The sequence below is a fragment of the Copadichromis virginalis genome, linkage group LG3 (genome assembly GCF_057382275.1).
Source record: "Copadichromis virginalis isolate Kocher_CV1m ecotype Utaka linkage group LG3, C_Virginalis_male_GT1.1, whole genome shotgun sequence".
In the NCBI taxonomy this organism is placed as follows: domain Eukaryota; kingdom Metazoa; phylum Chordata; class Actinopteri; order Cichliformes; family Cichlidae; genus Copadichromis; species Copadichromis virginalis.
The window spans coordinates 60,906,863-60,925,961 of NC_140620.1; the positions used below are offsets into that span (position 1 = coordinate 60,906,863).

A 19,099-nucleotide genomic window follows, 5' to 3' on the forward strand; every position below is an offset into this window, starting at 1 on the left:
TCAAAATGTGTTTATCGTCAGCACCTGCACATTAAACTACTTAAACATTATAAATGTCTTCAAGCTCACACTGAGGCCTGTGGGGTACTATCAGCCACTGAGACAGTACACACATTTATATGTGTTTGTATATGAATATTTCATACTTTAAGACTGCCTGTTTATTTAAGGGAGATGAACAAAATACATTGGAATTGTACAAAATAATATCATGGATGATAAATTAAATAGATTTTAAGTAGATGCTTGTGCATTCTTAAAGTCTTATATGTTGAACTGAACTATGTGATCTGTTCAAAGCCTTAATCTTAATTTGAAGTGAAATGTGCATTTTGAGTTTATACACTATGTATATAAGGCGACCGTTTCCTTTTGCAGTATTTTTGTGTGGTGTACTTTTCTATGTCTTAACAAAAGGGGAACAAAGGTGTTTAAGTTCACCTAGGATGATGTGTTTTAATTTTCACATGGTCTTGCTTGAATTTGACCCTGACAAAGGCGTATGAACTCTGTCAGCTGTTTGGAGTTTCCATTTTCTAAACTTCTACATTCTGAACCTTCTTCAGCTCTGAACAGATGATGAAACACTGAATGATTTCAAGCTCACACTTTGTCTAATAAACTTACATCTTTCATTCTTTATACAGATTGAGTCGCTGTGGTTTGTCAGAGATCAGCTGTGATTATCTGGCAGCAGCACTGAAGTCCAACCCCTCCCATCTGAGACAGCTGCACCTGAGCTCCAACAACAAGCTGCAGGATTCAGGAGTGAAGCATCTGTGTGGTTTCCTGGAGAGTCCAGGATGTGGACTTGAAACTCTGAGGTCAGTCAGCATGTTTTAGTTGTGCTGAGATGAATATGATGTGAAAGTTGTGCTGACACTAAACTGCAGACATCAGGCTGATATTATACTGATCCACACTGAGGATCTTCATGGTAAAGTCTGTTTTCTTCTTCTCTGGTTTAGTCCATTGACTGCAGCAGAACAATGTTCACATTTCAAACCTTCAAAGAAGAAGAAAAATCCTCCACTGGATAATTCACTGTGAAACTCTCCAACTCTTCATTCCACCTTAAAGTCTGTCTGACACTGAAATCCAAAGCAAAATGTGCGTTTGCTTTACAGACAGCAGTCCAACACAAACATACACACATCATCCAAAACACAGTCCAACATCCAAATCTCCTCCACTGCCAGCATGAATGATGGGAAAGAGAAGGAGGAACACTCTGACATTCAGGGTTAGAATGAGTTTCATGAAGCAGACTGTGAAGATCAAAGCTGCATTAGAAAGCTTACATGAATGAATGAGTGGACAGAAGTGGACAGAGATCATCTGAAGCACTTCAAAGGCTTTAAATCAGCACATTTCTCTTTATTCTTTATCAACTCTGTTAGTTTCTCTCAGTTTTCTGTGGAATGAAGCTAACAGAAGGCTAATAAGATGCTGACCAATAGGTTTCTATTAAAGGTTGTAATTTGTATATGAAAAAGTGCTTTGGCTCAGCAGGGATCAGCTTACAGGTAGAATACAGCTGCTGGATGGGATTAGCATGTCATAGCTATCTACCAAACTGCTAACTGGGGGATTTCAGGCCATCTATGGATCATTTTTGCTAACTGTTTATTCAGCTTAGGCTCACAGGGCTGCAGCCTGTGCCCTAGCTGTCATAGGGCAAGAGGCGTGGTCCACCTGCACAGGTGAGCAGTCCATCACAGGGCCAACAGAGAGAGACAGAGAAGCACTCTCTCACATCCACACCTACAGCCAATTTAGAAGCACCAATGAACCTAAGCAGCATTTCATTGGACTGTGGGAGAACATCCACCCTCCACAGAAAGGCCAACAAGCTTCAACCTACAACCTTCTTGCTTTAAGGCACTAGTGCCAACCACTTTTCCCCATTTCAGCCCAAATCCTGCATCTTCCTGTTTCTGACTCCAGGCCAGCTCCACTAACACTTTCTCATCAGACACTGCCACCTAGTGGAGGAAGTCTTAGTTCCATTTGAAGCTTCAGATGACAGTTAGTTCCTTTACAAAGACGTGGAGGTGGTGGGGCCACAGCACCATCATCACTGAGTGCCATAGGACACTTAACCTTTGTTTCCATGTGCTGGGAACTTCCTGTTGTTCCAAGGAGAACTGAAAAATGTGTGAAAATCTCCCAGTCAGTTCCTCACAGCACACTTCAATCATTTCCCTCCCACAGCATCAGGACCAGGGCTTTTTCTCTCTTTGGTCCCACTAAGAGATTTCCACACAAACACCTCATCAGTGGGACTCTCAGAGCTACCAGCCCTTTGCTACAATCACAAAGCTCTTCATTGAAATCAATGATATCAAAGCTGGAATCAAATGAGTCCAAGTCTTCTGCTGATTCAGCATCACATTCATCTTTGCTCCTTGTCCTGCATCCCCACCATGGACTTCATTCCTTTCCAAGCCAGCCTTGAGTGTCCTTTATTCAGCTCATCCTCTGCTTTACTTTTACACCTGATTTTAGCTGCTTTATCTCTCTTTCAACAAGTTTCTGTGCCTCAATCTTTTTCTTCTCTCCCTCATAACAAGACAGCTTCTTCTGCCTGAGAACATGTTGGAGTGATTTACTAATCCAGGGCTGCTTATTGGGGAAAATACTTCCTGTTTCCAAAGTAATCCCCATTTTTCCCAGAAAGAAATGTAAGTAGAAATCGATGATCTAAGTGAGAACATGAGCCTTTAAAAAGTCCCAGTGGGAGCAGTCAAAGCAGTCCCTCAGTCCCAGTATAGAGTCTTTGGTCCAGACTGGAACAACTGTGTGCCCAGTTTGAGCTCTCTTCAGTCCTGTGACCTGACAGACCCAGAGGGGCCATCACATCACATTTAGAAGCTCCCCTAATGGAGCCACAACACATGTCCAACACTTAGTCTGTCTTGTTGGACCAACTGGAAGAAATGATTCAAGGACTTAGTCACAGAACAGAGATTCAAATCTCCAAAATCCAACTGGCTGCATCAGGACATATAGTCTGAAACTCTGCACAGTTTCCTGTTTGAAGCTGCTTCCTGTTGGCTTCAGCTGTTTGGAGTTTCCATTTTCTAAACTTCTACATTCTGAACCTTCTTCAGCTCTGAACAGATGATGAAACACTGAATGATTTCAAGCTCACACTTTGTCTAATAAACTTACATCTTTCATTCTTTATACAGATTGAGTTTCTGTGGTTTGTCAAAGATCAGCTGTGATTATCTGGCAGCAGCACTGAAGTCCAACCCCTCCCATCTGAGAGAGCTGCACCTGTGGAGAAACAACCTGAAGGATCCAGATGTGAAGCAGCTGTCTGATCTTCAGCAGAGTCCAGACTACAGACTGAAGACTCTGCTGTAAGTAGAGTGATGGAGTGAGTGGGTGGTGCTGTCAGCAGTATTGTACTAAACACAGTCAGTATGAAACAAAGATCCAGTGTTTCCTGTAAAGCTGCAGCTTCTCAGTGAAGCTGTGAGAGGAGAATGGTGACAGGCTTCAGGATTGGACACAAACACTTCCTGTTTCTGACCTTTATGGTCACCATAGTAACGGCTGACACGCTCTGATCAAACACTGTCAACAGCCAATCAGCTCTCTGAACAAAGCAGCACGCAGACCAATGACTGCATTCATTTCCAAGTTTAAAGCAGTGAAGAACACAGTCTGTAGGTGAGGAAGAATTTAGTGAGAGCAGATGTTTGGATGGAATTCCTCCAGTTAACAGCTGGAACCGTCCATCTGGATTGTTGGGCTTGTTGTTGGGGTTCCTACAGAGCTCAGAGTGGACACACCAAGGTTCTTCTAATGAATGAAAGTCCAAACTCAAACTAGGAGGGAAAAACATTTTCATCAACTTCAATAAAAATCCAAAGATTAGAAAAAGTGAAGCAACAATGAGTCCTAGTACAGTCCCAGCACTGAAGTCCCTGCTGCTCTTTATACTGGATGTGCTGCATCACTGACTGACAGCTGATGAAGAGTCTCTGGAAACACTCGTTTATCTCCTCTGCTCTTCCTTCTTCTCTCTGCAGGTGGAGCTGATGATGGTAAACAGGACGGTGTGTGTGCTGAGAGAGGAGGAGCTGTGTCCTGATGATCCAGAGAGGTTGAAGCAGCAGCAGCTTGTGTGTAGAGATGCTCTGACTGGGCCATGTTACTGGGAGGTGGAGAGGAGAGCTTCATCCAGCAGTGACTGACAGAGGAATGAGAAGAAGTGCAGATGACTGTCAGTGCTGCAGAGTGAACTGCTCTGAGAACAGCTCCACTGTCAGACACAATGTAGAGTCCAGCATCATCCCTGTGTGTCCCTCTGGATCTGACAGAGGATCATCAGTGTATCTGGACTGCTCTGCTGCTGCTCTGTCCTTCTACAGTCTCTGCACAGTCTCTGTCTGACTCTGGCTACATTTTTGGCATTTATATTCTTGGTTGCTCTCTTTATATTTTTCACATGCAAAATGTGCCCATCTTTGGCAAGATTCACACTGCACCTGGAAAGGAAAAATAAATGGCTCATATTCTGTTTGGTGAATACTATTACTCAACATTTTAATTATGATTGGCAAGTAATGATACTAAGACTTATGTGTTTCTTTTGTTTTGTTTTGTTTTACCATTTCAATCATGCTGCGGTCAGCGTTAGCATCTAACATGGAGCAAACAATGCAGTAGTCCTCAGCGTTCCCTGAAACACAATCATAGTTAGGTTTTAATCAAACATTATTTATTGAATAATTAAAAAATAATAGTACATTTTTTCCAAATATACTTCCTGGAAAATTAGTCTAAATTAGACTTTGAGAAGGGTCTTATCTGAAAGTGTTTGAAGAGCACTATTTGTACTGTGCTGTTTGAAAAGCACTATTTAAATTGGAAGTACGCACTAACGTGATAAGGACTTTACTGGACTTACCTCGATTTTCAAGTAGGGTGCAAGCTATCTGCATTCGCTCCAGCACAACTGGCTCTGTAGTGGTTGACACCTCACTGACCTCTCCAAAATCAAGGTAGTGTTCTGCAAACTGTGAGATTGATCATAATTAGAATGTAAAGTCTTAATTAGGTAAAGGATAGGATAATTATAAGCCACAAGGCTTCAGCCTATTCCTTTTTCAGTTACTGTATGATTAAGTACTTCTATGTAAAATGATCATCTTTGTTGTTGTTGACCGAAATAACTTTCACTTCACTTAAATTCACTTAAAGTCTTAATTCTAGCTAACAAGAAACTGAATCATTTGAATAAGGGTTACCTTTAACAGTAAAACTCCACAACTGCAGGAATCCTGTTGCTTGTTGTGTTGCATAGTCTGTAACTGCCACTCCATGGTGTCTTCATGCCCTCTCATCCTCAGAAAATTCCTAGTTGAACAAAAGTGTTTGTAATGAAACAAGATTTTTTTTTTTTAATCTAAGAATAACACCTCAGTATCATACATACCTCCAGTTGCGCAGAATTTTCCTGTCATAAACACCTTCATTCCCATGGGGTCTATGAGCAGTATTTTCTGTGCAGAAATGTTGACAATCTAAAGAAAAAATTAAATTAAAAATTACAATTGTTTGTGCCACTGAAAACTTATTTAAAAATAACACTTTGTGCAAGAAACTGCTTCACAACAAATTATGCAAATTAATAACAAAATGAACACATACCACAAGAATCCAGTGTGTACCAAAGTTCACAGGGCACAGCCACGTCTTCAACTGGGAACTTCATCTGTGGGATTGGAAGTGCAGAGTAATTTGGATTTACTTAGGTACCATGCGTCTCAGGGTGTTTTCAAATATAGTCTTCTTTAAAGGAACCGAACTCTTTCCTCAGCAACAGAAAGGAGTCAACTGTTTGGACCACTTCTGAGCTTTCAACATACCAGTTGAGGCATCTGAACTGCCCAGAAAACAACGAGCTTGCAACTACTGAACAGAGCAGGTGTGCAGCATTCTGCACAAGTATACAAAAATGTTATAGAACAGTAAATAGGGTTTTTTTTTTTTTTCAAAATTAGTAGGTAAATGACATTTCTTACTTACCTTTCGTCTGTCAATAACACGGTGCAGATATGCATCAATGACCTGTTTTGAAAAATCTGAGTTTATACAACAACAGCAACAATTTTTGAAGTAACTGCTTGAGTGCTGTACACAAAAACATCTAAAGGAATAGAATTGCTGATAAAGGTTCTTTCTGCATATACTGGAACTGGGTATTATGATGTCACAACATCTGTGTTGTGGTTGATAACATTTTTTCCTGTTGAAGTGAATGGGTGAAACCTTATCAGAGTTTTGCTATATAAACCCCCCGACCTACTCGCACATTTTAAACTATTAATGGTCTCTGCACTGCAAATACTTCAGAAGGAGCAGAACCTCGAAATCAGAATCAACAATGATAAGTTCTCTTACCTCATCAGAAACCACCGTGACCCCTGCAGTGTTCGAAAAGAGGAATCCAATAACTTGTATGGTCCAACAGCTGCCTCCAAGCGCCCAGTATCCTTTGCACGCCATAGCCTCTTTACTAAAAGAAAAATATGATAAGTTAGCTCAGGCATGCCTGAGATTTCTAGTGGATACGCTTGGTAAAGGCCGACGGGCCACAACAGGAAAAAAGTCAATACAATAGGCATGCATTTACACGCAGAGAAATAGGAAAGGTACAGCGGGTGGGCAAAATAGAAAATTACTGACAGGCAGATCCATTTCCAGACTTCCACAAGCTCAGTGCATGTTTCTTTACATCCAATATGAGTTGAAGACTGCAAAATGCAAACAAAGTCATGCAACAGTCAATTAAGTTGCAACGCCAAACTGGCAACAAATGACCAACTGGTCAAAAAGAGTTGTTCACTATGCCACCTTCATTTTCTAAGCTTTGTTTCCGGGAGGGAAGTTCTTGTTCACGCGTTTCTGGTCCTGGAACACAATTAAACTCCTTGTGTCAGCCGTTTTGGGTGCAGAATGAATCCTCTGGACTTTGCTGGCACTGAGGGTTAGCAGTAGGATGGCAGGGAGGCATCTTCAGGTCTGTGCTGCTTTTCCCTGTCTGACTGCGAGTTGGGTATTTTTACTTGTCACTGATATTTACATGGTGGCTTCTTCTGTATGGCTTGATATGGTCAATGCTGTAGTGATTTCTTAAAGTTGCTCCTTCTGTGTTTTTTAATCTCACACATTTGCCAGCGATGTCTTGAATGGTGTAGGGTCCTGAAAAATCTGGATCAAGTCTTCCTCCCTTCCTTCCACGTTTCATGTTCAAGAGAAGAACTTCATCTCCAACGCTGTACACAAGGTTTCTGTACTTCTGGACTCGTCTAGCATAAGCTTCCTTTTGTAAGTCTTGGGACTTTGTCATATTTTCCTCTACAGTTTTTTTTAAACTTGCTCTTGTGCGTCTCTTGTAGAAGATACAAAGTCACCGTAACTCGACTCCTCAGGGAGAATGATGGAGGACAGCTAAAATTTTCACATTTTAAATTACAATTAGTCCACCACCAGCACCTTTGTTTTGGCCACATTCAGTTTCAGGTGATTCTCCTCACACCACCTCACGAACCGACCAATCAGTCCTCTGTACTCCTCTTCCCTTCCCATTCCCTCTTTAATCCAGGATCTCAACCAGTTTGTTATGTTCTCTCTTATAACTCAACTGGTAAAGTAACAACACATTTTTGGTTGTTAGTAACTTACTTTATTAACCATGTTGTGGAACGGCACAGGCATATCAATGTGCACATGCACCACGCTTGGTGTTCTCTACTTTACCACAAAATATAGACTGATTTTACTAAATACATCACAGCTCCTCCCATCCAGCTTTGATGAACATAAGTATCAAACAATCGAGATATTTTCAGGTAAATGCCGTAACCCAATAATTGTACTTAAACTGAAATATGACACCTACTCAGTGATTTACAACATAGAGGTAGGTTGTTTCCTCTTAAACATTTTAACTGCTTTCCTTACAAAATGAACTGGAAACCTATAAGTTCAGTCTCTGAGGTGCTCTGCGATTTCTCTCAGGGTAACGTCTGCCTGTTTGGTCAGAGTCCATAGTGCTCTGTGTGGAAAGTTCAGGTGTTTGAACATTGGTGGTTTCACGTAAACCCTGAACCTCAGGAGTTAGGATCATGTAATTAAACTTTTTTTAAGGGAGAAGGCAGTGTTAGCTAGCAACCCAAATATAGGTAAAAGATCCAGTAAGACTTTAGCATCTGCTATTATTTTCAATCAATTCATCACCAAATGTATAAATAAATAAAAGATGTGCTTACAGTCTGAGGAGATTGTCCCCAACACCACAGATCGCATTTGCAACACTGTCCAGTGATGCTGCATCTCCCTGCAAAGGATCATCTCCTCCTCTCTCAGGCGCCTCACAGCCATCACCTTCTCAAAGACCTTTCTCTTTGTCCGGAGGTCAGCAGCAGCTGCAGTTTAACAACATCAGATGGGAAAACATAGCAGCATATTATGATTCAAGAACAAAACATTCAACTGCTGCTCAGATACTGGGAGTTTGTTTAAAAAGGATATTTAGAAATCAAGAGCTTACGTTCACTTGTGCTCTGCCAGGGCCAAACGTCGCTCTGCATGAGGGCATCACTGGATACGATTTGCTTTGTTGCTTGTTTCCTTGTTGTAGTCGTCAACAGCAGCCGCCAAGCGTTTCTTCTCATCTAAGATGACCTTGTGAATTCTGTGTCGCCTCTTGTTGCTATCTGTAAATAATCATAAAAAGGAACACCTTCACATAATGCATATATTTACATTTTAATCTACACTCATCAATTCGTTTGCTAGAACAAATCACATCCAGCTTAAACAAACCTGGATCTGATTTTATTCTGTTTACAAAGTAGCTGTACGAGCTGTACAAACTGAGCATCAAACGGTCCGTTTCAAAGAAACTGTGACACCATTTTGTCTGTAAAGACTTTGTGTTCGCACTCTGATGATGACGACAAGCTGCTCTACTCGTGCCTGCAACGCTCCAAGGCTGCCATCAGTTTGATCCGTTTCTAAGTGAGAGGAATATTAATCAGAACACAGGATGAGTAACAGTCACCAAACTACAGTGGACTCTGTAATCACTGACTTGATGATATTCATTATAAGACATCTGGAGCCTTCATGTGCTGCATTATCATGAGATAACAAGTATGTTGGTGTTCAGCTTTATAAAACCAACTAGTACGACATCACTTCAACCCAGGTCCAATCCAATTTGATCAAACGCAACAACTCTGCCATCAATTCTGCTTTTACAAGCTTATTTTTCATTGTTTGTTGACACTGTCAGAAAGATCTTAACTCTAAGTTCTTTAATGAGGCCATGGTGGGTCCTGTTGTTATACACGAGTGCATTATATTGAGACTCACCTTCAGCCCATTGCTGCAGTGTGTCGTCATCCACACCCAGCTCATTTCTGCTCGCATTCAGGCTCTCCACTTGTTCTCTAAGGATCCTTATGATCTAAGAATACATTAATAAATGTCATTCATATGGACATTTTTAGAGTACTGGTGTTTTTGCCCCATTACCACACACATTAAAATGGGTGTTGAAAAAATGACCTTTAGATATCTCTGGCTCAAAGTGCGGCCCAGTTGTTCCACTTTCCTTTTGTTCCAGCCCAAAGCCAGGAGGCTCAGCATGTCTGTTCGCCCTGCATTTCAGTTAGTATACAAATAAGAATGAATGAGCAGGAGACTGAGTGGAATCTCACACACAGACACACACCTGCTTTAGACATGTACTTCGTTGTGATGGCCGCCCTAGACAGGAAACTGTTTACTTGTTCCACCTCTTCTCCAACTGTAGAACCGTCCCCATCCTGAAACGCACCTCCCCATTTGATCTATAGAAAGGAGGTCACAATACATGACTGCTGAATTCATTCAACCTTATAACAAAATGTCTTAAACGTATCCAAGACTACAAGCTGCAGTATACCTCGCACATCCAAGTGTGAGCTACTCAAAATTAAGTACACATTAAGATAAAGTCAAGTAAATAGTATTACGACAACACCAAGAGAAAAACAAAATAAATATCCACCCATCCAAATATGTATCCACACACACACACGTATGAGTATATGGTTATGGCGTTAACGTCATTTTAACAAGATTAACGCTGACAGCACTGATATATATGTGTATCTTACATCATTTGTGTGTCTCTGGATGTATTTCACAAACTCAGCAACTTCCTCATCTTTCTCAATGAAGACACCTTCAAAGTTCCCCTGCTCTGAAGTGCTGAACGAACACGGTGACAGTTGTTTGAAAAGAAACATCAAAATACAATTTTTGTACAAATCCATATTTGATTTATGTACACAATGCATAACGTACCTTGCATTTGATTGAAAGCGATAAAGCTTGCAGTTTCCATCAACTGAGACGGCGAGCATGTCTGGAGTGCAGGCAGGGCAGCTAAAGCATGGCTCCTTGCACATCCTGTCCACCTCACACTTTACAGCACTCCACTCCAAGAAACTTTTGCTGAAGGCATCAGCTGATATTCGGCCAGTCTTTTAAGTAGAGGACAAACAACAGAATATTCACGGACAGTCATCATAAACATTGATTTGCACAATTTCCTTAAACTTGACAAATTTAGAAACTCACCCTTCCAAAATGGGCTGTTCGTTCATCCAGCACTTTGACAAAGGCCTTAAGTGACATCCCTGCTGCAGCTTCTTAATGTCATAGAAAGACTGAAAGACATCCATTGAAAACAGGGTGCAGAAATTTAAGGTGCCAGGCCAATATCCACCACCCTGGAAGTCCTTAACTGAGGGGGACCACATTAGGCCACAGCTGGTGCAGCTCACCACTGGCAGTGCAAGGTTATAACGGCCTTTAGGAAGGATAAGGAGAAATCCAGTCATGGCTCAACAAAGACATTCATTTTTTCCCATGTTGTTTTCAAAGCGGTCTGGTAAATCCAAATGACCTTTGACAGGTGCCCACATATACTGCGGGCCGAGGGTAATTCAAAACAATGTAGCAATGTACAATTTGCAATAAAACCTGCAAACACATCTATTGTGTATGTACTGTGTGACAAAAGAGCAACTTACCATTTATGGTTACAAGAGCCACAATTGAAACCTCAACGTTACCTGCTGGGCAGTCACACACAGTCTGGTCTTTGCACAGGCAACAGCCGAACTAACATTAAAAACACACAATATATATAAAAAGAATTGGAAATTAAATGATACACAATAAATATACAATAACAGCACACACTCATAGTACATAGCAATAAATGCATAAGACTTAAAAACCGTACCTATTGGATTGTGAAACTCTGATGAAGGCTGCAAAAACCCTCCTGTTACTGCCTCTCTGCTGTGCAGGACAAAGCGTGTGTGAACTGCAATATCACAGTCAGCACAAAGGAATGGAAGAGGCAGGCAGTCCAGACACCTCACAACTACTTGTTTGCCACACTGACACACACGGTGTGACTGTGGATCCAGAGTAGCTAACATATTGTCTATAAGACAAGGCCTGGCCTCTTTCCACTTTAGCAAGGACACCATGTTTCTGATCGCCCAGTGAGTAGCAGCTGACTCAGACAACGTCTCACAAGTCATGGCTGCGTCCTCTTCTCCATCCTCCAACAACTGAAGGAGCTCCTGACGAAGCACCTCAGTTCCACACACTAACAGAAAAAAAATAAAGAAACTCTTCCACAAAGTGAAAAACACTCTAGGCAGTATGTTTCTTAGGACTGCACAAAAGCCCTGCCTAACTCAACTATAACAACAAATATAAAAGTAAAGGAATCACAATATATACAAGAAGGTAAAGTACCTTTTGTTGGGTTGACACTGGCAACATAACTAGGTTCTTCACGTGGACACTGATGCTGATCTGCAGACACTGGGGGGAAAAAAGAGATTGAAGAATATTTACTTACTGAAATTCTTTGGTGAAAACAAGTTGTGAGATAAAATCAATGGTTGTGAGAACACTGACCACGTGGCAACTAGTACTTCGACTGGATGATGGTCTTTGAGGAATAAAATCTCCCTGTCTGTCAAGGGCGGCATCACTTACATTTTGATTAGATACCTTGAGTTTGTAAATGATCAGATTACATAATTGGAATACAATGTATCCAATTCAGGGTTGCAGGAGGATGAAGCCTATCCCAGCTGATACAGGACAAAGACAGGCTGCCAGTTTATTGCAGGGCTAACACGATATGTGTAACAGAAAATCCACTTAAATGTTTGATATTTCTTATAATAATCATAATTATGACTATTATTTAAAGGTTTCTTTAAATAATACATTTTGATTTTTTATAACCTCTAAAATATAAACCTGAGCTGTTTCAGATTCTGACCTCTGACCTCACTGCAGCTCCCTCTTGGAAGTACGTCTGCTTCTTGTCTACCCCCAGTGATGACCGCCTGCCCTTGATATCACGTACTGTACCTGAGGAACAAAAAAGGACAAACACTTGCCTTCATTTAAGAAGTACATTCATACAGAGGTAATCTATGGAAACACACTAGTTCACCCTTTGGGAGAAATCAGTTCCTGTGAAACATTTCTGTAAATGAACATCATGTGGAGAATGAATGAAATGAGTTCTTCAGGTGACTCAGCAGTCCCACACTGACAAATGAAATCTAGTTAAACTATTAAGCATATTTGCTCTTCTGAAATCTGTGTTAAACAACAACAAACATAAATTAGTAACAAAAATACAGCTGAGTAGAGGCTTTACAAACCACCAGCAGCCATAATGCTAAATTTTAATCTTCAAATGTTTCTGAGCCGTCTTCAACCTGCTTTTAACACATTAAAGTCCCACAGTCAATGCAGCCTGACTCAATCCTAGATGTTCAGCACACAGAGACACAGAGGTGCCGTTTAAAGTTTAGTGATAACCTGAGTCACTGATCATTTGCAGTATTACAGAGTCTGGCAGTCTTTGCATGATGTCCACGTCACTGTGAGTTTCTAGCTGACTCTCAGGTGTGACAGGTGTGCCAGCAGGAAAGAGTAATAATAACCTGCATCCTGAGGTTTGTCATGCAGGATTAAAGCAGCCAGGCTTTGTTCACACAGCTAGGATTGTATTTTACACTGACCCTGGGTCAGTATAAGTATCATACAGTTTAAACGAAGCACTGAAACTTGCACATATTTATTACAGATGCACTGAAGCTAATCGAGATATTTGCTGTCAGTCTGTGGCTGCGATTAAACACTTTACTGGAAACTTTATTAACTAGTAACTTCATCAGTCATGACAGAAGCTAATATTTCTGTGCTAACATCGTTTAAACAGTAACAGCTTTCCTCCAATATAAGCTAACGTTTACACCGTAACTTTAAGCTAGCACCATAAAGACGGTAAAACACGTAATAACATCTACAAATGCATCTTAAAGCTGTTATATTAGCACTCGGTGTATTACTAACATAACCACATTAACATTACTGACACTCGCTGACTTTTAATAGTCATTCTATAAATGCTGTCCGTTTAAATGGTCTTACCTGGTGGTCCATATGGTCCATAAGTGAAGCAGAGGGAGCCTGACCATGCGTCACACGTTTGACGAGTTGGGAGTGAGAACGTGTTGGGCTATAAGGAACACACTCACTTCCTGAGCCCTGGGCAATAAGAGACGTTTTGTGTTTTATGATTTATTGATATGTTTGATCCTTTCTGACCTGCGTTAATGAAGCAGTCATTAGAGCACCATGTCCGCTAGAATAGTTCTGTAGTTTGATGCTTGAGTCGTTGCAGACTTGTTGAAACTCCCTCACCCGTCAAAGCAGCGTCTTTGTTATTCGCGTCCAGCAGATGGCAGTGTTTCACTGTCTGACGGCTGTCTGAAGCTTCAGCTGGATTATCCGTTTGCTATGTTTGCCATGTTACAGTGGGGAGGAAAAACTCATTTTTAACAGGAATATCTAGACATGAGTGATTACTGCAGTGGGGCACTATCTGTGCTATCTATAAGAAATGTTAGCAACAATAAAACTCTGAGGATCAGGGCTCCATTTCACTCCAGTGTTCAGTGGCATTTTAAAAGAGTGAATACCGACGCTGAATGTCTTTGTAAAGCAAAAGCACTTTGTTAGCCTTTACAGAGCAAAGCTATGGATCAATGTGCAGTGAAGAAAAATCGAGGTGGCCAGTCTGTCCTTTCCTAACCAATCACAGAGCTCCTTACATTGTTGCGCTGGAGAATAACTAAATATAATATAAAGATGATATTGAAAATAATCTTTTGTAGAGTCACTACTTAGTGGGCAGAGGACAGTTATCACTTTGCTGGATGCTTTAAAGTCGCATGTTCTGTATTTGCTGTATGCAGATTAGCAGGATATTAACAGATTAACAGCTTTTATTAGACTTCATATGATAATCAACAGTGAAGTGTTTCTCTTTCAGTGTTTATTCTTGCTCATTGAATGATCTCTGTTCAGATAATATGCTGCACTCATCTCATGTTTCTTTAAATACGGCATCACTTGTCCAGCTGTCAAACTCTGAAAGAGTTACAGTTTCACCACTGAGCACTTTGAATGGTTATTCTTTTATTTAAAAGCACTTATTCTAGCTGCATCATCAATACGACAAAAACAGTGACTTCAACAAAAATTTATCTAAAAATATTTAGGGGGAAATGTTCCTACACCCCTCATGTAAATGTTACATCTCCAAAAGGGAGAAATAATCAGAATAAGGCGTAATCATTGTCATGATAATAATGACCATGAAAATGAAACTAGGCCTACCTTTAGTTCAGCACACTCAGTGTTGCATAAAGACATGCGAACATGCCATCATCCATTCTGGAGCCTACTTTTAAAAAGAGCGAGCTGTTTATTCTGGCTGAGTAGCAAACAGAACCAACCATGAAAACCTAAACTGGGAAAACACTCGGAAACCTTGAACACTGGGAATATGGAGACACAGGGGTAGGTGAACAGACACTGACAAAGGACAGAGGAAAACAGAGACAATATATATAAGACAAGAAGTAACACAGACACCCTTTTCGGTGACAAAAATGAGAAAATATCCAGTGAAAGGCAGTTCTCTTGGAAAAACTGCCTTATTGATGTCAACGGTCAGAGAAAAATGTCTGATAGGAAGGCAACCGTAGCTCATACAACCATTTGTTGCAACCAAAGAATGCAGAAGAGCGTTTTGGTCAGCTAAGAACAGGAAATTGAAGCTACAGTTCTCAAAATTTGACATGAGAAGATTGGATAAATGTTGCCTGGTCTGATGAGTCTTGATTTCTGCTCTGACATGCAGATGGTCGGGTCAGAATTTGGCATAAATAGCATGAAAGGATGGATCCATGCTGCCTCATGTCAGCTGTGCAGACTAGTGGTGGTGGTGTCACTGTGGGGGGGAGGGGCGGTATTTTCTTGCTGAAACGTTACATAGTGTGTGTGTGTGTGTGTGTGTGTGTGTGTGTGTGTGTGTGTGTGTGTGAGAGAACAACTTGAAACAAACTGCAGCAATAAGGGCAAACTAGTGCACAGTTATGTTTACGTGAGCGTTATTTTGTATGCATTTGTACAGTTCCATAACTGTGAGAATACATTGATAGCATTTAACTCTAGTAACAGGCATTTGTACCAGTAAGCATGAAAAAGTAGGGAAAAGAACTAGTATGTAAGCACTGACTAGTACTGTAAAGTATATGTGTATATAGGGCAATCGTGGCTCAAGAGTTCGCAGTTCATCCTGTAATTGGAAGGTTGCCAGATTGAGCCCCGCCTCCGACAGTCTCGGTCGTTGTGTCCCGGGGCAAGACACTTCACCCGTTGCCTACTGGTGGTGGTCAGAGGGCCCGGTGGCGCCAGTGTCCGGCAGCCTCGCCTCTGTCAGTGCGCCCCAGGGCAGCTGTGGCTACAATGTAGCTGCCATCACCAGTGTGTGAATGTGTGAATGACTGAATGTAGTGTAAAGCTCTTTGGGGTCCTTGGGGACTAAGTAAAGCGCTGTACAAATACAGGCCATTTACTGTGCGTGTGTTTATGCTCAAGTGTATGAATAAATTAGTCAGTTTTAAACAGTTGCAATTTAAACAGTAGAAGAGTGGCACTATATTTATATATTTATAAAGAATTTCAAACAACAATTAATTGATGCTCAAAGCAGGTTTATTTAATTAATATCCAGATTTCCAATTAGTTCCCAATTCATTCAGCAGCAAATCACATCACCACTCACTTCAAGGCTGTATGTATTATTGTAAGGTAGACCCTACAATAGTACATACAGAGAACCCAACAATCATATGACCCCCTATGAGCAAGCACTTTGGCGACAGTGGGAAGGAAAAACTCCCTTTTTACAGGAAGAAACCTCCGGCAGAACCAGGCTCAGGTCGGGGCGGCCATCTGCTGCGACCGGTTGGGGTGAGAGAAGGAAGACGTTTGTTGTAGGTCTGATTGAAGGACTGATGTGATGGTAAGTTGTCTGCTGCTCCGCTTTGAATATTGAGAGATTAGTTGATGGATTTCAAGCCAAATTGTGCCCAAGTTTAAGACCATATTCATTGGTTGTTTTTGTTGATGTTATTGTTTTGGGCTTTTTTTCCACAAGAATTTTCTACCTCCCCTAGAATTCTGGCCACCCAAACGATGATTGCTGCTGAGAGAGCACAAGGTTTTGTCCCCCTGTACTATTCATGTCAGTGCAGGGGGTTCTCCTTGAGAGGCCAGGGTCGAAAAAGGGATGCTTCAGAACCTCCGAGGGTGTTATGCGCTGATTTGCATCCAAGGCCAACATTTCTTTGATTAGCCTTACAAATAATGTTTGGCCATTTTCCGGTCCTCGCCTAACCTTCAGCAGTTGTTCGAGGTCATCGAGACGCTTAAGTTTTATATATCGAGTTTCCTTGGATCGATAATCTGTCTCGTATTGAAATTGTTCTTGGGTCTTAAATGTCCAGCGCTGTTCGTTGTGGTTATCCTCGATGAAATAGCAGTCAGTGTACAAGCCAGACTCTAGAAGATGATCTGGTAGCTGACCCTGGGTTTCAATTATGAATTTCAAAACGTCATAATCGTCTTCCCCAGGATAGAGAGGCACCCCTGTAGCAAGCTCCACAGCTACCAGCCCCAGAGACCACATGTCGATTGCTTTTTTGTGTAATATTGTTCACACTAAACTTGACCCTAATCAATTTAATATCAGTCAATCAAAGAAAATGTTAGTTTTGGAAAATTTTAAAATGACATAACTGACAGTTAAAACATTTTTTGTTCATGTATTTGTATTTGTATTGTCTTCGGGGTTTTTTTGCATACCATGTCAAGCTTTTCTGTATATAGTCATGTCGTAGATTTCGGAGCAAACAAGAAATTGAATTGGATTTTAATATTGCAGTGCTTGGATTTCGGATTTGGTGCTTAAAACTTCTTGAAACTGTAACCGTATTTCATTCACCACAAATAACTATCTGATTGAATAGTTTTCTTATCAGATAGAGAAATAAAACGAGTCGCAAAGTCTAAAAGCAACATTTCTCTGCCTGGGCTGTACCTCTGCACGTTAGTCTGTTTCAGTGTGTGACCCCTCACCCCCTCCCTGATCAGTCGGGGGTGAGTGCGCTAATGTGCCTGGAGGCCGTTTTAATGAGTGTTTGCTGGAAAACGAAAAATACAAGAAGGATTTGTACGTTTTCACAACGGGGGAGTTTGCGTAAGTACTAGTAAATAATTTTCTCGAGTGTGTACGTTACACATGTTATTTGTTTCAAATTGGTATTATTATTTTGCTAGCTAGCAAACTCGCGGGATAAAGGATTGAAGTGCACTCAGTGCGATACAATACGGTGGCGCTATTCTAACAGTTAGTTATTGCAGGGTAACTTGTAGAATATGCTGTGAATTGAACCAAGATTACACAGCAGTAGCAGTAATACGAGTTACTTCCCTCAAGTGAAAGCGTTAAACGTTAGCCCGATGCTTAACTAGCCAACGTCAGGCTTTCTGATTGAAGGCTAAAAGCGACGTTGTCACCAAGTAAACAGAATATTGATGATATTTTTGTGTATCGCTGCAGCCTTTTCAAGTATTAACCTGGTGTCTTTGGGAACAGCTTAGGGGGAAATGACGGTAATATGACTGAACCATATGGGAACAAAGAATAGGCACTTTTTTGTGCTACCGAAGTTCCCTCGCTTTCATTCAAAATCTGTTTCTCATTAAACAATTGAAACATAATGGCTTCAAGCTGACATTGAGGCCTGTGGGGCACTATCAGCCACTGAGACAGTAGACAAGTGACTATTTCACACTTTAAGGCTGCCTGTTTATTTAAGGGAGATGAACAGTACATTATAACTGTACATAATAATATCAATGATGATAGATTAAATAAATGGGTTTTTGAAAGACGCTTGTGCATTTTTAAAGTCTAAAGTGTTGAATTGATCTGAGTATGTCATCTGTTCAAAGCCTCTCCCAGTCAGTGCTGTTCTCTATGCCTGTCTTACTCTACATGATGTTATTAGCACAAACACTTTAAAGGTGATAATTAGGTCTACAACAATAACACAGACTGCAATGTAGTTAAGCGTCTTACAGTTAGTTTTGAATGAATGAACTTAAAAAACAACACAAGCAAAGATCTGTCTCCTCCTGTTTTTTGTGTCACATAAGAAAGAAGCATCAATATCTGATGAGAAGACTTATTATTAATTTGGCCTTTCACGTGGTCTTACTCAGGTGATGCGAAGTGAAATATGCATCCTTTTTATGGTAATGTGCTGGAAAATGTTGAAAATGGACATTAAACGTGCTCACAAAGTGCTTGAATTTGACCCTGAAAGGTGTATGAAGCCAGAAAAAGTCACACTTGGAGTAAAAACCTCTCATAGCAAGTTAATCATATTCAATTGATTTGATGCTTTCAGCACAAAATTTAGCCACACAGTCAGGACAGCGTCTGATTTACCTTCATCGGTAAACGTGTTTATGCAGTACATAGTAACAGTGTGGCTGAGTCCTCTGGTTCAAATCAGTTCCAGTACATTTGGAGATGTAAGTCTTAACCTTTCACATG

At 40.8% G+C, this 19,099-nt stretch overlaps 1 long non-coding RNA gene across 1 annotated transcript; it reads right to left on the bottom strand.

Annotated features, from left to right (window-relative positions):
* Nucleotides 1-11,140: 11,140 nt before the first annotated feature.
* LOC146716445 (uncharacterized) lies at nt 11,141-13,751 on the bottom strand. The gene is made up of 4 exons (XR_014919181.1): nt 13,555-13,751; nt 12,016-12,480; nt 11,324-11,919; nt 11,141-11,199 (listed from the first exon to the last, which is right to left on the bottom strand). It is a non-coding gene; the product is annotated as an uncharacterized LOC146716445 (long non-coding RNA).
* Between the last annotated feature and the right edge of the window lie 5,348 nt (nt 13,752-19,099).